This window comes from Momordica charantia (assembly GCF_013281855.1).
Source record: "Momordica charantia cultivar OHB3-1 chromosome 3 unlocalized genomic scaffold, Mcharantia_2.0 BLBB01000003.1, whole genome shotgun sequence".
Taxonomy (NCBI): Eukaryota; Viridiplantae; Streptophyta; class Magnoliopsida; order Cucurbitales; family Cucurbitaceae; genus Momordica; species Momordica charantia.
In genome coordinates this window covers 13,519,947-13,539,815 of record NW_028275161.1, presented here as the reverse complement: position 1 = coordinate 13,539,815, position 19,869 = coordinate 13,519,947, and the positions used below count along the sequence as shown (strand labels likewise).

The 19,869-nt window shown below is 34.1% G+C and overlaps 1 non-coding gene across 1 annotated transcript; it reads left to right on the top strand.

The window, feature by feature from the left end:
* Positions 1-12,666: 12,666 nt before the first annotated feature.
* On the top strand, positions 12,667-12,773 carry LOC148212425 (small nucleolar RNA R71). The gene has a single exon (XR_015790040.1). It is a non-coding gene; the product is annotated as a small nucleolar RNA R71 (small nucleolar RNA).
* Positions 12,774-19,869: the final 7,096 nt, after the last annotated feature.

Sequence of the window (19,869 nt, the reverse complement as noted above, 5' to 3'; positions counted from 1 at the left end):
TGTTTTTTGATTATATATATTATTGGTTTGGACAGAAAAAATATTTAGGTGGATATATTTTGTTCTGAATACAAAATATGTCGGGTGGAGTTTCGACCACACGACCTAAAAATATGTATCTTAATCAATTGAACTAAAGTTACGTTGACATATTTACCTTATGGTATTAATATTTACCTTGAGATATTAATGTAATATCATGAACTATACTACATTTCAAATTCATCATTTCTTTTTTCTTTTTGCTTGTTTCACTATGATTTTAACCGGTGATATAGTATAATTTTTAGTTCTAGAAAGATAATATACACAATATCTAAATGAATTAAAGAATTTAAAATAGGAACATGGTATGCTACGAAATGTGTGGGGTTTAATATTTTTTTTGAAATATTAAAAAAAAATTCTTGTCTAACTTTTAATAATAGTTAACTTTCTCTCCATTTAGTACTTTGAATCTTAGTCGAGAAAAACTTATTATTGTAACCCCATTTTGATTTCAATTTGTTATCTTTTAAAATTTGACTAGTATATATATGTTAACAATTTTGTTTTATCCACCTAATGTAGTTTATAATTTTAGTTCAATTAAAAAAATGAATTCTTAAAATATAGTTTTTTTTTAATAGAAACGGAATAATCAAAAGGTATGGGCACAATTTTGATAACATTAATAAAACAGATAAATTATTTTCATAATTTTAAAATAAAACACAAAATTATTATTTACAAAGGACAACTTTTGAACATAACCGTGTATAATGGGAGACTAAATACATGAAGAAGAGAAACTTAGAGTTACGAGCTGAGAATTCAAACTTTCAACCTATAAAAGAGTGTTAAAGGTACGATTATCCTACAACGTAATCATTAATTATACTTGATTAAATAAGTAGCGTGTTCTAAAAAAGTGTAGACATGTACATGGGCTATTTGAGGGAAGATTCTCGATGGTCTTTATTCGTAAGGAAGTTGATTATTTGAAAATTCAAACATAGTCTTCACATCAACTAGAGAAGAGAATAAATTATATCAGCAATACATAAGAAAGAACAACATCTCCATTAGTACGAGACTTTTAGATGAGACTTAAAAATAAAACTAAAATAACCCGACGTAAATTCAAAAGTAGATGATATCATATTCGGCCAATGTTTTGCCTCTATGATTTGTATGGAAAAACACTAATATATTTTGGTAAAATTACATTTGAGTTGGTATATTCAAGTTGTTAGGCAACATATATATTTTATTGATTTTATTCAAAATTATTGAGAGAGAGATGAATAGTCAAAAGAAGGGGCCAATGCATGTTGGAAGAGAGTGAAAGGAATGGAGACATGGCTATCAGAAGGGGAAGGGGAATCTGGGCCCTCCAACCCATTGCATGTGAAACATTTTTATTTTTCTTTCTTTCTTTTTATTTTTCTTTAGTTTTTTTCCATTAATAATGAACAGTAACCATTCTATACATCCTATCATATTAAAATCCTCTCACTCTTCCTCCTTTCACTTCAATCATTAAATGATCTTGGTCCCACGCTTTCTTTTCCTTTGTCTTCCAGTGGGGAAAAAAAATCATTCCGTTATGGCATCATTGTAACGAGGTTACGTCTCAAAATCAACTGAGAATGATAAGAATAACTCATTTATATGATAAATTCTTATTAAGTTCATTGTCTTTTCAACGTGAGATTCTTAACATGTCTCATACCTCTTTTGGGTTCACTATCAAATCCAAAAACTCAAACGAACATCTGGTCCAAAAATGAGATCTGACCAAAATTGGTGAACCCAAAGAGGCACGATCAGTTTGAAGGGACATGGTTAAGGATCTCACACTGGACCTTAACAAAGAATGATTTATAATATAAGTGGACTACTCATTTCCTTGTCAATTCACTCATGAATATTTGATACTTTGTTTATAGACATAAATCGCGTTAGAAAAATCGGTGAATTTTTTTTGTTTTCTTTAAAATAGGTGAGCATGGGTTTTGAGGATGATGACCAATGTGGGATCAAGTGATGAAAGATGTAGATCTTGACTTGTACATGTAGACTCCATTTAAGTAAGAGTGGGCTCTCAAGTTTCTAGACATTGTAGAGAGATCACTTGGTTTGCCAAACATGTGACAGCCTCAATCAAAAAGTCTTCTATTAATTATGCCTATTGTGTGGTAAGTAGATTCTTGCCACAACATTTCCATTCATGGAAAAATGTTGGGACCAAATTTTTTCATAGATAATAATGTATGTTCTTATTTTTGTTTTTTTAAAAACAAAGTTTTAGGATAGTTTTAAGATTAATTTACAAGAGTAAGGTGCGTGAATGGTAGAAGAATTAATGACATGGTTTCATTGTAAACGCGTATTTCCAATGCAAATATAGTGGAGATTCTGCGAAAATTGTTTAGATTGCAATTTTTGTGGTCTCTGAATATTATCTAGCACACCTCCATTTCATTTCATTATCTTAATCCTGACACGTTCTCTTTTCTCTTATCTATTTCTAAGTTGCTCCACTAGGTCATACACCCTTTTCCATGATCATCGTCACTCCTTTACCTCTATCTCTCCATTTCTCGTTTGTTAAACATCCATTTTCGTCTTCCCTGCTATTTTTATCATGAATTTGATATAATTTGCAAAATAGACGCTAATATCTATTTTAGTTTTTTTTTTCTAAAACATTAAAAATTAAAACTTAACTAAAATTATTGTATGTGATTTATATATAAGCACACATTGTGCCCACCCTTGTAATAAACATAAACTTCATGTGTTAAGCCTCATGGAATTTTTTTTTTTTTTTAACTTGACATAGGTTAACTCTACTTTTGTTAATACTTTGAAAAAAATCATATTTTGGGCTTTTTTTTAATAGTATAAACTACATTATTTATAAATTTACTTAATTAAAAAAAACTTTAAACTACATTAATAATTTGAGAAATTAACCCAACATTTAAAGAGGGTAAACGAAATAAAAATATATATATATATATTGGAACATTCTTCTTAATATTATATCACTCAAATGTGATATTTAAAGATGGACAACATCGTTATTAGGTAAAATCGAAAAGTCGCGCATCAAAGTGCCGTTGAACCACATGAGCCGAGTCTGGGAAATAACTCAAAATGACCGAGCAAATCGGCAACAGGGTTGAGCGCACCTGATCAGATAGCTAGCGAGCAGGGTGCTGATACCTGTACCTAAAATGCGATTCCTCTTCGGGGACTATGCCTAGGACGATGCCGCCTCGCCCTCTATTCGCGACATAGGGGGAAGTAGTGTGGATATCAGTGGTCCCGATGGATGTAGCAGCGGATCTAGAATTTTTCGTTCGGGAGCTTAATATAAAATTCAGTAAAACATGTTTAATGAACTTGGTCTCAAACAAAACAATTATAAATTGTGGATCTAGAACTTTATGTTTGGAGATTGCATAAAAATAATTGGAATACAGTGATAATATATTTTGATACTAAATTGGTTAATTTTAATTTTTTTTGTTGAGAGAATATGAATGGATAGACACAATAATACAACCCTGGAACAATCTTGTTTAGGTAAGACGATTTGAACTAATAAATTCTTGAATTTTAAAAATAGTCTAATAGGTTTAAGGATTTATTAAACATAAAATTGAAAGTTTCTATTAGATACAAAAATGAAATTTAGGTGGTTCATTTGATATTTTTAAAAGTTCAGGAAGCTATTAAATACAATTATCAATTTTTGTTCACTTTTTATATTAGTAATAACAAAAATTAATTTTAAAATTTTAAAATTTTAAATTAAAAGTAAAAAAAATGTATTTATAATGGGGCGGGTTCCCCCGTCCCCGATCAGGGAACCCCGTCCTGTCCCAACCCCAAAAATTTCGGGGACGGAAGCAGGGATGGGAAAAAATCTCCAACGGGACCGGGATGGAGATGATCCCTCGGTCTCGCCCCGCTCCGTTGTCATCCCTAAACCAACGTCTATAATATCACATAATAATACCAGAAAAAGAAAGTTAATTTTCATACTACATGAGGCCTATATTTTAATTTTCTAATTTTATTGGGCTTAACTTTAGATTTTTCTTTAAGAGATTCATCGAGTCTATTTATGATTAATTAGCTACTCCATGAACTCAGTACTGAAGGAACACTTGATGTTATCAATTCATCTCAGGAATAGATCCTATTTTTTGTTTAAGATTGATTGCTTGGGTTGACTAGAATTTGTTCACTGAGAAAGAGGAAAATGATTATAAATCAAGTTATATAACCTATGACAATATGGGAGATAAGAGAAGATGCAAATTAGATTTTTTTTTTTTTTTTTTAGATTGTAGTCTCTTTTTACTAATCTTTAATTTCAGGTGTGTAATAAAATCTTACAAAGTAAGAAGTTCTAGCGACGTTTTTTCTACGTCGTTGAAATCATAATAAATGGGGAGGAAACGACAACGGGTTCGAACATTGGACCTCCCACTCTGATACCATATGAATATTCATGAGGTTCCATCCCAAAACCATCCATCAGCTTAAGCTTTTGAATTGAGTGGTGGTTTATTCATTATTAAGATGACATCAAAAACTTCATCATTGAAATTCTATTTTCTTGTAGTGTCTGTTGAAGAGTTGTTTCTTTTCCTTTACCGTGAAGATTTACCTCTACGAGGATTCTCCTAATTTAGGTTGCCTTTTTTTTTTAATTTCCTTAAAAAAAAAGTAAAATTGTGTTCAACATTAATCAAACTTGCTTTACAAATACAAAATATGACCATTCTTTTGAAGTCAAGTGTACATATATAGAAACTACATGTTACAATCATTATTTGAGAGACCAAGGTAAAATAGTGAACGAAAAGAGGGAGAAAAGGAAGAGTGACACAAGATTATTTTTAACTTTTTTTTTAATTATTTTATCAAACCTAAATTACGAGACCATGTTATTTAGAAATTTAAACTACTCAAACAATAAGTTAATACATCATATTACTATATTTCTTAGATGTGAGATTTTTTCTCTTCTAATTTTGTTGGTCAAAAATCCAACAAAGAGCTAAGGGTGTATTTTGGTTGGTGGACTAAAAACATAAATCAAATAATTTATTCATTGATAAAAAATATTTGTATTTCGTATTTCCAATGTTTTTTAAATGTGTTGGATGACAGATTTTGTAAATTGAATATCAGTTTAAAAAATTGCTAAAACATTTAGCCATATATTTGTTAACCCCATCAAAATTTCAATCTAAAATATTATTAATTAATTAATTATATATATCTTACCAATTTTGTATAACTAATATTTTATAATATTATATAATTCCTAATATATAACATTATACATGTTTTAATTAAAAAAAATTGAAATGAGTTTACGACATGAAATAATAATATATGTATCTAATTCTGAATATAATTATGCATCGTAAAGTTTTGAATTCAAAATCTTAAAATACTCAAAACATAAAAATGTTGCTTTTCGACAACTTTTTGGATCACAGAATAAAAACAGTTTTTAATTAAAAACTACAAATAGATATTCACTGAAACATTTAATTAGGTGAATTTGAAAATTTTGACTTTCTTGTCTCTCTCTTTGGGTTGTGCAAATATTCCTCTCAAATTGTTCTTTTTTTGTTGTTTTTTGTTTTTTTTAAGTCTTTGAAGGGTTCTTCCTGCCAATGATTACAAAACCTTTTTCTCACAATCAACAATTAACCTCACCAATTCAACCAACTCTTTTAGTAATATTTTTGCTACATACACAAATAGAGAAATTATAAGTAAACAAAGAGAGCAGCTGGTTGTAGAGGGAGCCAATAGATCAATAGGGTGGGCTTGAAAAACAATATTATTGCTCCAAAATTGGAAAATTCTCTTGATTCATGCTTCACTATATTAATAGCTAGTCAGCAGATCATTGCTTTTCAAAAAGGCAATTGAATGATTGACTTGGAAAAGTATAATGAAACTGTATTCTACCCCAAATATTTTTTTTTTGGCTGGATATAACTATTGGCCATCACTGCTGAAAATTTCTATTTGAATTCTTTTGAAACTTATTATAAACTACCTCACACATTTTAATCCAAATGAATTAGTTCAGAAAACAAGAAGAAGATATTATTTAAAGTGAAAACTAGTTATGGAAAAACATCAACTTTTCCCACCTGACATTTGTAATGTTATATCCTAAAAGGGAAATATGTTATTGGGAGAACGATTTCTTTGAATAAAGAAATTTCACTTAAATGAGTTTGAATTTGAGAATTTTGACCTACCTACCAAAATAAGTGTAACTTAATTTTATATAAAAAAAGGGTATTTGAGTAATATATATATATATATATCACAATATTGTTGAAAATCCGAATTAAATTTATCTAACCCATTAAGTTAAGTTTTTGGGTAGAATTGATCCATTTGAAAACAATTAAATGCTGACAAAATTCTCAAAGATTTAGATGTTGAAGAGGTGAGTAAGGGGTGAGAAGGTGCCCCTGGAGCTCTTTATTGCCCTAGACCCAAAGACCTTGGCTATTCAAAATCAGAGGAATAATCTTTAGGAAAAGAGTTCAATTGCCCCAGTCAAGATAGATAGGAAGGGGCCCTATCTTGGAAAAGCCGGTATTTTACCAAGCAGTATATGAGATTGCCGCTTCCGCACCTGGGAAAGCGGAAAGTCATGTTTAACCTTGAATGCTATTAATAAATTCTACTTTAGGTTTGGAGAGCTCCGACAGGTGTTGATTTCTCTTTTCAAATTTTGGCGTCGTCCGTGATTGCAGGAGGTAGATTTTCTAAAAAAGTTTGAATGGTGGATCAACTTAAACTTTTGGGTATAACTAATTATTCATCCTTATTAAATATATTCTTTTAGAATTTAGATAAGAGAATAACAAGGTGAAAATGGTTAGTAACTTTTAGATGTCACAATTTTTTTTAAAAAGTAAAATAGTAGATCCAAAAAGTAAAAATAGATTAGAAACAAACAAAGAAAAAGACAAATTTTTTGGAAGAGACAAGATTATTTGCTCATGGTTGGAAGCAAGTAGAGAAGAACAACAAGACCAAAGAGACAAGGATGTAATCATTCATATGGTTTGTAAGCAAATTATAAGAAGACAAGGTTTCAAGAGTGTACCAAAATGCACAAAGAGCCAAAGACATATATTCATAAAGTTTTCAAAAACCACACCCCTCCAACAAAAATATCATCATTAGAAAATGGCTATGTATTAAGACCAAAAAATTCGAAATCTAGCAATGAGAGGAATTCATAATACGATGGATTAGGGGTTGTTTTTCTTTTTTTTTTTTTTTTTGAGCTTTTTAGACCTTTCTCTAGTAGCCTAACTGCCCTTGGCAAGGATGTCATAAATTAGGAAAATACTTAATTAACTCACCACCAATTTGGACCTATAGACTGTTGAGTTTGTAAGAAAGTGCAAATAAAGTCTCATTGAAATGAGGTCTTTTGAATAGGGAAGGGAATGATTATGGCTATATAAGAAGGACAATTATGTCCAAAACAGACAATACAGAACGAAAGAACGAAAGAACGAAGAATAAAATTGCCCTCCATTTTTAGTTCTACAATAACTTATGTTTGTGTATTGCATTTGTAGCGCAGCACCCTGTAACCTAAAATTTCTTTGGCCTTCAACTACATATAGTGGTCAATAGGTGGCTACTAACTACTTGTAGCAATTTTGTGTAACAAAAAATACTTTAAATAACATCATAAATCTCAAAGTAGAACACCGATAACTTCATCCTAGCTCAATTGATGAACCACTACAAAGACTTTATACTTTTGCCAACAAATTAATTCCCAACAAAATTAAAATTCTTCGGCAAAAGTGACTTTTGAAATTTCGTCAATAGAAGTTTAGAAATTTCATCACGATTACTAGCCGCGAGAGTCAATTTTTGTCGACAGAAAAAGAGTAATATTTCTAGACGAAATTCATTTTGCAGAAAAAACTTTTGTGAAAGGTGAGATTTCAATACGCTATTTTTTTGTAAAAATAAATAGTAACGAAATTAGGGATATTTGTCGATGAAATTAGTTTTTCATTGAGAATATATTGTTTAAGTGAAAAGATGTTCATATGAGATTTTTGGATAAATTTAATATGTGGACTAATAATAATTTTATTTGATTTTTGTAGTAGCACAATTTTATTCTCCTGATTCTTTCTATCAAATATGTAAACTTGACTTGAGGTTTATGGGCTTTGTTCTCTGGTCCACAAAGTTGTAGTTCTTCGACTTGTCTTGGGAAGGTCTTTAGTTTTAACTTGTTGAATGTTTAAAGTTTATTTAATGACATTTTTTTATTATATAGAATGTTTAAAGTTTATTCAATGACATTTTTTTAATTATATAGAACGTTTAAAGTTGATTCAATGACACTTTTATCTTTTATGACACAAAATAAATAAATAAATAAAAAGTTGAAGGCAAATTGATATGAAAACCCTAGCCAATTGAAATTATGAACCCTCTCGATATATGAACCCGTAATTCACAAACACTAAAACCCCCAAAATTAATTTAGCACAATCCCAAGGAAGATTAGATGAAGATTACCTTGTTGATGGAAGGAAGACAATGAGGCAAGGAGAACTAGTTCCCTACTCCATGTTGAACACTCCACAAGAGAGGTTGATCAAACCCTTCTTGAATGTTCCAAGTTTGCAACCTATATCAAGGATTGCAAAATTCAAGTGCTCTTGGCTGGCTTGAAACAAACGGCTCAAAGACTCAAATTTCCATTAAAACTGAACTCCCTTACAACCTAAAATGATAAGCTTATATATGGCTTATCGATAGAAATAACCTAGGTGACATCAAATACTAAAATCCTAATTTATTTTGGTAATAAATAAATAAATATAATAACTAACTAAAACTAATTAAATATGTAGTAAGGTCAATACTTGGCCCAAAATAAATAAACTAAGGCCTAATTGGCTAAGCCCCTTACTAAAATTAAAATAATAAATGAAATTAACACGATCATCAAGTTTATATCTTCAATGAAGTTTGATGGTACGCTCACTGGTTCATATCACAAATTTAATAAAGAAATATGACTGAAAAGATGGCTTGTGACTGTTAGATAATATTATTAGCCAGATAATGTTATATGAATTATTAGATTTGGATTAAGATATAGTTTTGAATTAGACTTTTTATTTGAACTTTGATTAAGAATTATTAGTATAAATTGGTTATCATATTTGTATTTAAGTAATTAAATTCAATGAAATACAACTTGTTATTCTCTATTTTTTCTCATCCTCTAAAATTAACATGGTATAAGAGCGTCCAAAAGTTAAACTGATATCAGAGCATTCGAGTTAGATGAGGTAGGTGGTAATCAACTATGGAAGACAACATGGAGGATGATGAAGAAGATAAATATGTTTGCAATATTCTTCGAGGAGGATTCGATTTGATTGGTGGAATTGTGTTGTTGGAATTCGTATTGGCATTAGCATTGACATTGACATTGGTTGTCGGAATTTGTATTGGCATTGAAATTAGTTGTTGAAATTTGCATTGACATTGGTCGTTGAAATTTGCATTGGCATTAGCTTTGTTGTGGGAATTTGTATTGGCATTGGTATTAGTCATTGAAATTTGCATTGACATTGATTGTTGATGGTTGGTCGGTTGTTCATTGGTGTGTTGTAGTTTCTACGACATTCTACCGTTTCTACCGCACTGATTGATTTTTGGTTTTTGGTAGTTGGTTGGCATGTTGCAGTTTCTATCGTATTCCCTGGCAGCTTCTACAACATTGGTTTTGTCGGTGTGGTTGTTGGTTGATGGCTGTTCATGTTGGTTTTGGTTTGGTTTAGTTTTAATTTTGGAATTGAGTGTCTTTTTATATTTTGGTTTAGGCATTAGTTTTGGCATCAATGTTATTTAGTAAACTCACAATTTAGTATTACAAATTTGATGGGGATGTTAGATAATATTATTAGCTAGATAATGTTACTTGAATGATTAGCGATTTCGATTATGATATAATTTTGAATTAGATTTCCTATTTCAATTATGTTAGTATAAAAATAGGTTATTAGGTTTGTATTTAACCACGCAAAATACATCAGTAAATGAAAATAAATTGACTTTAACTATAAGGAATTGCAATTGTGGTTGAGAAGATTTTCTCCTTGACAAGAGGGCACAGGTTCAACTGCAAAACCGGCTTGAAGAAGAAGAATTGGACTTTTTATTTTGTTCAGACCCATTGAACATAACAAGACCCACTGAAACTAGTTAGTAGAGTTAAGTCCATTGGGCCTCCCTTCTTTTAGAGAGAAGCTTGGGGCCCATATCCCAATGGGCTTGAATTCATCTGGCCCAACTAACATACAAAGGCTTTAAGTTGATCGTTAAATTCTGACACCCACCCTAAAAAAATAACCATTAGTTTTAAATTTTGCACAAATGAGGCATTTTAAGAGTTTTTCAAGATATGATGATTTTCCAACCATACCTTTTCCATGGTTTTTTTTGGATTTTTTTTATATTCAACCACCTAACAACCTTGTTTTGAATTCAATTTGTTTTTACTAAATTAAAGGGATTTTAAATTAATTATTTTAATTATTTTGTTTTGAATTTCAGTTAATTGAAATGATTTGTCATTGTTTTACTGTCTCACATCTCATTGTTCTTGTTCTAGTGTATCTTCTTCTAAATCCCCTCTTCTTTCTTTGCAGCAATAGATTGTGTAGACTTATTTAAGTGCATATCGTTATCAAATTAAGTTTCTGAATATTTCTAGTGTATCTTCTTCTAAGCCCCCTCTTCTCTCTTTGCAACAATAGATTGTGTGGACTTATTTGATTGGATATCATTATCAAATTAAGTTTCTGAATATTTTTTCGACGTTGATTTATTTATTTTTTCCTCATCTGTAGACTTATCATTCACCCTTTCATTTTCATCAAACTTTCTGTCATCCTTTTAAACATTTGACGAATTATTAAAAATCGAATGTCAATAAATGTATATACCAATTGAATAATTACTAAACTTAGAAGCGCAATACATGCATATATCATTATGCAACTCAATTATCAAAATTAAAAGGTTGATAAATGTATATACCAGTGGAAGAATTATTAAATTTAGAAATACATGTATATATCACTGTGCAACTTCATTACTAAAATTAGAAGGTCAATACATGTAACTACCAATTCAAGAATGATCAAAACTAGGATGTCACATACATGTATATATCATAATGCAACTCAGTTATCAAAATTAGAAGGAAACTCAATTATCAAAATTAAGAGGTCAATATATGCATATATCAAAATTCAACTCAATTATCAAAATTAGGATGTCAATACATGTATATATCACAATGCAACTCATTATTAAAATTAAGAGATCAATACATGTATATACTAATTGAAGAAATATCAAAATTAGGAGGTCAATACATGTATAAGCTAATTGAATAAATATTAAATTAGAAGGTCACCAATAGCATATATATACACTATATAAAGTAGTTGAACTTACGTAGATATATTTCTCAAATTTGATTTTAAACGACACATTCATGTGGTCAGTCCCACATCTATTTTTTATTTTAAAATTCTTCCTAAATTGCAGGAAGGCAAAAAAACAAGTTTTATTTTTAAATTCTCCCTAAATTACGGGAAGGCAAATAACAAGCTTTTAAACATTTCCTTTCTTCGTTTTCCATCGTAAGACAATCCACTTCTCAAAGTTACCGCCTTGCATTGCTCTTTTCCATCTCTTTTCGGAACTTCAGTATGTCCAAGAAAAGAGCCTTGCGGTCTCGCTTTCAAATCATTGGCAAGTTGTCCCACTTGAACTTCTAGGTTTCTCATTGCCACTGCTTGAGTTTTGATTGTGGCATTCTGGGATTGCATCAATGCATTATTGCGCACCATGTACTCCTTAAACATGTTCTCAAGACTAGTATTATTATTCTGAGCTGGCTGCGGTAGGATTCTTTGGTTCTGATTATACTGTTGTGGTGGTGGTGGCATCTATTGATTGCTTGAAAAAGTAGGAGGGACATAGGGATGCTTATACTGCTAGTTCTGCCCTTGGTTTGCTCTACTGGAACTTCCTTGACCTTCCCATGAAAAGTTGGGATGGTGTCTCCACCCTGAATTGTATGTGTTCGAATAGGGGTTGAAGTTGCGGTTGTTCCCCTGACCTATGTAATAAACAGAAGCTGGGTTATGGGGACAATTCTCATAAACATGGTTATCACTACAATAAGAACAAACAATTTCATTAATTTGGCAAACGAGAGAGGGAGCTGCATATTCTGATTGCACAGGTGTAGCTGGTGTATTCTTCTTTTCTAGGGCCAACTCATTGAGCATTTGGTTCATCGTCACCATTTCCTTCTGCATTGAAGTTGCTATGTCCAACGCCAATACACCTGCTTGATCTTACTTCTTAGGTGTCGGTTTCGACCTTTGAGAACACCATAGCTCGTTGTGGGAAGCTAGGTCCTTCAAAATATCAACTATTTCGTTGAAGGTATTTTTCGTGAAAGCTCCATTTGCGGCATTGTTGAGCATCATCTTAGTGGGGTGGTTCAAACCTCTGAAGAAATACTCAATCTGGATACATGCTGGTAATCCATGATTCGGACACTTCTGCAGTAACTCCTTGAATCTCTCCCATGCCTCATGCACTGGTTCACGGTCATATTGTATAAAAGTGACAATCTCTTCCTTGATGTCAGCATGGCGAGTGGGAGAGAAATACTTTGAAAGGAACTTCTCTACTAACAAATCCCATGTTGTAATTGATCCTGGCGAGAACGAGTTGAACCATGTTCTTGCCTGATCCTTAAGAGAAAATGGGAAAAGAGTTAACCTTAATGCATCATCAGTTATATTTGGAAGTCTAAATGCACCCACTATTTGAAGAAAAATTTTGAGATGGTCATGAAGGTCTTCATGTTCACGCCTCCCAAACTCTCCTAATGTCTAAAGCATTTGAAACATAAACGGATTCAATTCGAAGTTGGCGGCTTCTGGAATGGGATTTAGGATGACAGAATCCAAATTCTGGAATGCTGTGGCAGCATATTCTCGCATGACCACGTCTCTATTATCTGCCATTAGGATATGATTGAACTCATTGTTTTGTTGTTGACCTGCCATATTGCTGTTAACAACTGGTGGATCTGCAGGATTTTTTGGTGGAATCTCGTCCTTAACGGTGATGGTACTTTCACTCTCACTTTCAAAATCTCTTTCTTTTTCTTTCTTTTTTTGTTGTTCTCTCTGTTTTTTTAGTCTGTTATTTTCTCAACCTACGACATGTTCTTTCAATTTCAGGATCAAATGGCAACAGAAATGAATCTGTGCTCATGCACTGAACAATGACCTTTGTGGTTGGATGTAAATCAAAATGTTTAACAACAGAAACGACAATCACAAAAACTTATCACAAAAAAAATTAATAAAAGACTAAAACAAATTGGTCCTCGGCAACAATGCCAAAAACTTGTTTGGGATTTTGGATTGAAAATAAATAAGAGCGCAAGTGTACACCCGTCACAAGTAGTAAAACAGAATGAGTATTCCGAGTATCGATCCTTATATGAAATGTTAATGATTGGTGACTTTGTAATTGAATTTGGGGTAACAAATAATAAGGATAATGTTGGTTTTGATATTTAAAAACTCAATGCAATAAACTCAGCCCAGTTACTTCAAATTAGCTAAAAATATGCAAATTTTTTCCAACTAGGCGCCAGGAGCCTCTCATAAATTTTCTTCGGTTTTACTTCGCCATTTTCTTATGTCTAAGTGATTTTGAAGGTATAACTTCATTCCTAATATGTCTATTAGAAAAAAGAACTTAATTTAATAAAAATCAACCATAACCTTAGGTCGAGGTCCTATGTCTAGGCTACACGAGCGAAATCTCTATGTCTAAAGTATTTCTCTGTAAAGTTAAATCAGTAAAGTTGTGAAAACGTATCAAGCCTTTCAGTATTGATGCTTGGTTGATACTTGGTTAAAACACTAATTGGCCAAATCAAGTTTTAACTTACGGAAACAACTTTAAGTGATAAAAGAGAAAAAAAACGCCTTTTGCCTTGTTGGATTTTAAAAACTTTAGCTAACTATCCATAACCGGACTTGGGAAAAATAGATTTAGCTCATGATAATAAAGGAAAAATAGAATTTAATATTGATGGAAGTAAACGACATGATTAAAAGATTAAAACAAGCTAAAAATGGTGGAGTTATAACTCGAATGACCCTAACCCGTTCTCTTTGAAGATTGGGGAGCAGTACTCGGTCGATTCCTCAAGGTTGAGTGATTACAACTTCGTAATAAGAAAGAGAGAGAGATGAGTAACAAAGAACTTGTTGGAATTTTAATTAAACAATATTAAAGCTTACAACACAAGACTAACAAGTTGGAAATAAAGGGTGAACTAGAAATAAGCAAGGTTTAAAACAATAACAACTCAAAAAATTAAAGAGGAAACGTAAATAAGTTGAGAAGGAATGTCTACAACTGAAATGATCACTCCGGTGATGATGAATGAAGAGAATGAGCTATTGAATTTATAGGGACTTCAAAGTGGTTAGGAGGTGGAGAGCTTTGTGGAGAGCCATCCATTTCAAACACCTTTTGGTTGGTTAGTTGTTGAATTGACAACTTTCAATGCATGGAAGACATGTGGCAGAGCTTGGGAAGACTTCAAATCACACCAAAACCTGTGTTTTAAATTAAGGGCATTCTCGGGATTGGGGAAGGCGCCAGGCACCTAGCTCGAAATTTTTCTGCACAAAATTGTAATTTCCGGTAGAAATCAACTCTAAATGATGCAGAAACATCCTATGTGCATGTATAACCTAAGATAACTTAAAATGAAAGGTTTTGGACACTAAACCAAGCTTAAAACACAGTTTCCGAGTTTAAAATATTAGAAAACAGCACCCATTTAGCTTCTTTTTACCCTTATGAACAAGGGAAATCATCAAAGATCATTCGACAAGGATATTATTGGCGAAGTATTAGCAAAGACGCAAAGACATTCGTACGAAAATGTGACAAATGTGAAAAATATGCTGATTTAATCAGGCAACCACCAAAAAATTTGACGCCGATCTCCAGTCCATGGCCATTTGCGCTGTGGGGGGTCGATCTTATTGAACCACTCCCTACTGGGAAAGGCCAAGTGAAATTTGCTATTGTCACAATCGATTACTTCACTAAATGGGCTTAAGAAAAACCTTTAGGTACCATTACGGAAGCAAAAGTGAGGAACTTTGTTTAGCGAAACCTAATTTGTTGATTCGGAATTCTGCATGCAATAATTACTGATAATGGAAAGCAGGTTGACAATGAAAAATTCAATCACTTCTGTACAAATCTCAGAATAAAGCATATTACCTCTTCACCTGCTCATCTACAAGCCAACGGCCAGGTGGAAGCAGTTAACAAAATTCTGAAACGAGGATTAAAAATGAAGTTAGAAGAATTGAAAGGTGACTGGACCGAAGAACTTCCAGGAGTATTATGGTCTTACCGGACCACGCCCAGGGGCTCGACGAACCAAACCCCTTATTCATTAGCTTTCGGTTCGAAAGCGGAGACTCTGGTCAAGATCAATTTGCCATCAGAACGAACCATACGGCTATTCAATGAGGCACAGAACTCTGAGGCAATATGTTTGAATTTAAATCTTCTTGAAGAGTGGAGAAATGAGTCACAGTTATGAAATGCAGAATATCAAAATAGGATGATGAAGTACTATAATGCCAGGGTGAAGAAAATGTGCTTCAAACCAGGCGATCTTGTGTTGAAGAAAGTTCTTCAAAAGACTGGGGCTTTAAAACCGAATTGGGCTAGACCATACAAAATTAAAAACATGGTCTAACCAGGAACATACCAATTGATGGACTTGAATGGAAAACAACTCCCGCATCCATGGAATGCAGAACATCTTAAAGTGTATTATCGGTAGCGTTTATAATTCGAATCAGCGTTGTACAACCCTAACTCGAATTAGGGGTTGTCTTGTCTTGTATATTCATTTATCTATATGAATGATTCCATTATCTCGGTGTAAAATTAGCTTTGCGAAAAAAAATAAATAATAACGCAAGTGACGCAAGTCAGGCATAGAAGTTTTCCATTTAATTTCCCATTTAAACAAAATATTTCAATATTCGGAATTATTACCGAAATTGTACAGCAGTGGACAAAAAAATGGGAATACAGAGAAGCGATCAAATTCGTTTTCGTTTTTTCTCCATGGCGAGTTGTCGTTCCAGAAAAGCGATTCGTCGTTCCATAGTTCGGCCTTCCTCTTTAAGCGCTAGTTTTTCTTCCTCCCAGTTCTTATTCTCCTCCTTCAAGGCCTGGCACTCAAATTCAAACTTCAAAGACTTGATTGTCGTCTCTTGCAGTTCGTTTTTGAGTCGAGCGACATCCTCTTCAATTTGAGAGCCATTCCTTCGGCTATCCAAAGCTCAAATCGCGACAGAGGAGCAATGTAGTGCGGATGGCGACTAGATGAGGGCTCTCCCTCGGCAGCCGGTGAAGGATTAGGGAAGCTTGGTAGAACACGAACAGAAGATGGAGAGGAAGAGGAAGATGAGAAGTCTCCGGAATGGTCGGAGGAGATCTCCATGAAAGTAATGGGAGGGTCGTTTACCTCTTCAGACATGGCCCAGATGAGTTAGGTGATAAAGTGAAGTGGCATGTGAAATGAGTATCCTTAAATATATAAGATATTTGGAAGTTGAGGCATCAATCAACTTAATTACAAATATCAAACGGCGTCTCGAGAAATTAATGATTATGCAGTCGAATTAATTAAAGATGTAGTGGAAGTTAATGGGAATATATGATATGATACGAATAACCCTGCCAAAATTTAAGGGTGGTTATATCACGAAAACTCGGGAAAAATAAGATCGTATTACAGTGAAAAGTCGTACGAGACCAGAATTTACGAGCTCAGACAACCCATCAAATCTTTCTTATGCACCTGTCAGTGGGTCAACAGTAGTGTCGTTGGCCACCTCGACCTCGGCATTAATTCCGACCTCGGCGTTATTTCCAACTTGATGCTCTAACTTAACTATCTCGTTGGCTGGGGCTAAAATACTTGTCTCATCAGATGTTCTCTTTATGGCTAACTCCCAGTCCTTGTTGAACATGGAAACGAGCTTAGCAGAGTCGACTTCTTGAGCAAAACTATTTAGCCATTTGACTGCATACTCAAGACCACTATACTCTAGATCTCTTTCAAGTTCTCTGTACTCTGGAAATTGAGACATGACTTCATATAGAAGGTCGAAATTGCCGAGCCTGGCTTCGGTATTAGCAAGTCTAGATTTAGCATCTGCAAACTTTAAAATGGATTTCGCAACTATTTTCTCGGACTCACGGAATTTGGACTCAATATTGGCCAAATGTAATTCGGTTTGGCAAATTCGACTTAGTGTTAACAAGTTTGACCTCAGTTGACTCTCTCTTTTCGATCTCAGTACTCAAAGCCTTCTCGCTGGAGGTCTTCAGGTTAGCAAGTTCAGATTCGATCGACCTTCTCTTTTCGACCTCAACGTTTAAGATGCTTTCTGTAGAGGTCTTTAACTCAGCAAGTTCTTCCCTTAATTGAGCAATAAGAGGCCTAAATTGGCTGACCTCACCTTTCAACTTGGAATTCTCAGTTTGCAATCGACGTTTTAACTTGGTCTATTCGACTTTGTACTTGTTGTTTTCGATAATGCATTTTTCTGATGCGGCAAGCACATTGAGGCTCTCGAGCCTTAAAGTTTTGAACTCTTCATTTTCCTTGGCCAGAGCTTTTTGTTCTCTTTTAAGCTCTTCTTGTAAAGATTTATATTCTGCCAGTTGGATAGAACAAGCTGCAGCCTTTCTGGTGACTTCCGCAAGTTTGATTTTATTCTTACGACCAGCAGTGCCACAGTGAGAAAGCTCTACCCCAATGGAGGCCATTCCAATGCATGAAAGAGCTAAGGTCTGTGATTGAAAAGTGAAATTTATAGAATTAACATGATCAAAATATATAAGAGAATAAGGTAGGGGCCAGACATTACTCTAGCGATGCATTTGGCAGCTTTAGAGAAAAGCTCGTGAGATGAGGAGGGATTGATTCTCCAAATCTGATTCTCTGAATCACGAGAGAAAACATGATAGAGCTTATCCGCAAGCGATAAAATGTCTGCCTCCCTAGCATTGGAGGGCCCGACAGCAAATCCAGCGTTGTCGACTAAAAGAGAGTGCGACTGAAGCTCGTCGAGCTCTTGAAGGGATCCCAGGTCCGTCTTCTAGGGCTTCAAATTCGGACTCAGCCCCTCCATGACCTCTCGGCGGTGAAATAATAATTTTTGGAAGAATCGGGGGAATGGGTTCCGTGTGAAGACCAAAAGGTTGTGCAGTGGGCAAGTCAACCAGATCGTCTTCACGCCGTACTCTTTTCCTCTTCAAATGTTGCTGTTAAACACCTTCGTCTTGTAAAGAGTGTTCATTGAAAATTTCGTTTATTCCAACTTCGACAAGAGCGGAAGTAGGTCTCCGTTTGGGAGTATTTCTCTGAGCCGATGGTTTAGACAAAGGAGGACGGAATTGCACGGAGGGTCCCACGGATCCAACGGGGGGCGCAGGTCGTGGCTTTGCCGTACAGACATCTTTCTGCTTTTCCTTTATAGAAGGATAATTTGTGGTCACCTCTTCCTTGCCACAGAGCTAGTTGTACCTACTCCCAATGAGATTTTGCAGCGGCGACTGCTGTTAAACTTTGATGGACGAGGATTCATTTCTTCTATGCAAGAATTGAATTTGGTTAGTGTAAATTCCAAGAGGAAATAGAAGAGGAAGAGGGTAAGAAAGATCAACATTCTGTAAGTTCAGCTGCGAGCCCACAGTACCTCAAGTTTCGATTAGACAAGAGGTCAAGACTATAGCGATTCCTAGCTGAAAAAGTTGCACAGCCAGCCAGAACTGATCTGGTTTCTTTGGTCAACTCTGGTGGAGGGTCGATCAAAACTGCAAAAAACGAGGAATCGGTTAGCAGAAGAGCCTAGTTGAAATAAAGAAAGGAACAAAGAGTCTTCAGGCAAAGACATACCCAGTCTACCGAATTCCATAGGGACCTCACAGTAAGGGGCCCCTTCACTAGTCGTCATTAACCAATTCCCCGAAACATAAAACCACCTTTGTTTCCACTTCTTTATGGAGGTTAGGTCATTCACAATTGAATAAAAGCCTTTCTCCATTACCGACTCGTTGACTAATTTCGCAATATCAGGAAAGCAACTTAAATAAAATCGGCCAAGGGCTTTGGATGATTTCTTGATGGTATGGATGGCGAGCATTTGTTCAATAGACAAGATGCAAGTTCTATCTTCACAGAATCTCCACCATAGATACTGGAAGCCCATCAATGTGCCACATCCATTAGGTGTTAATTGAGAAGGAACTAAGTTGACAACGTTGAGAAAGAATTGGGCAAAAGGATGTAAAGGCAACCTTTCAAACATTTAAGGATAGAAACTAAGGCAACCTAACGTCATATTCAAACATTTAAGGATAGAAACTAACACACCCTAATGGAGGTCTGTCAATTGTTTCACCCGCCACAGGGATCCTCAACTCAATGTCATTCAGGATGGAGTAATTATATCTAAGAATCCCTAACAACTCTTCATGATAGCTTGAATGCGAATAGTCAGAGCATTCGCCACTAATGTCCGGTGATTCACTACGTTTACCCCAGCCGGATTTTCTACTTTTTATCGGGGGGTTCTCTAGGGTAGTTTGGGAAGTTGAAGTCCT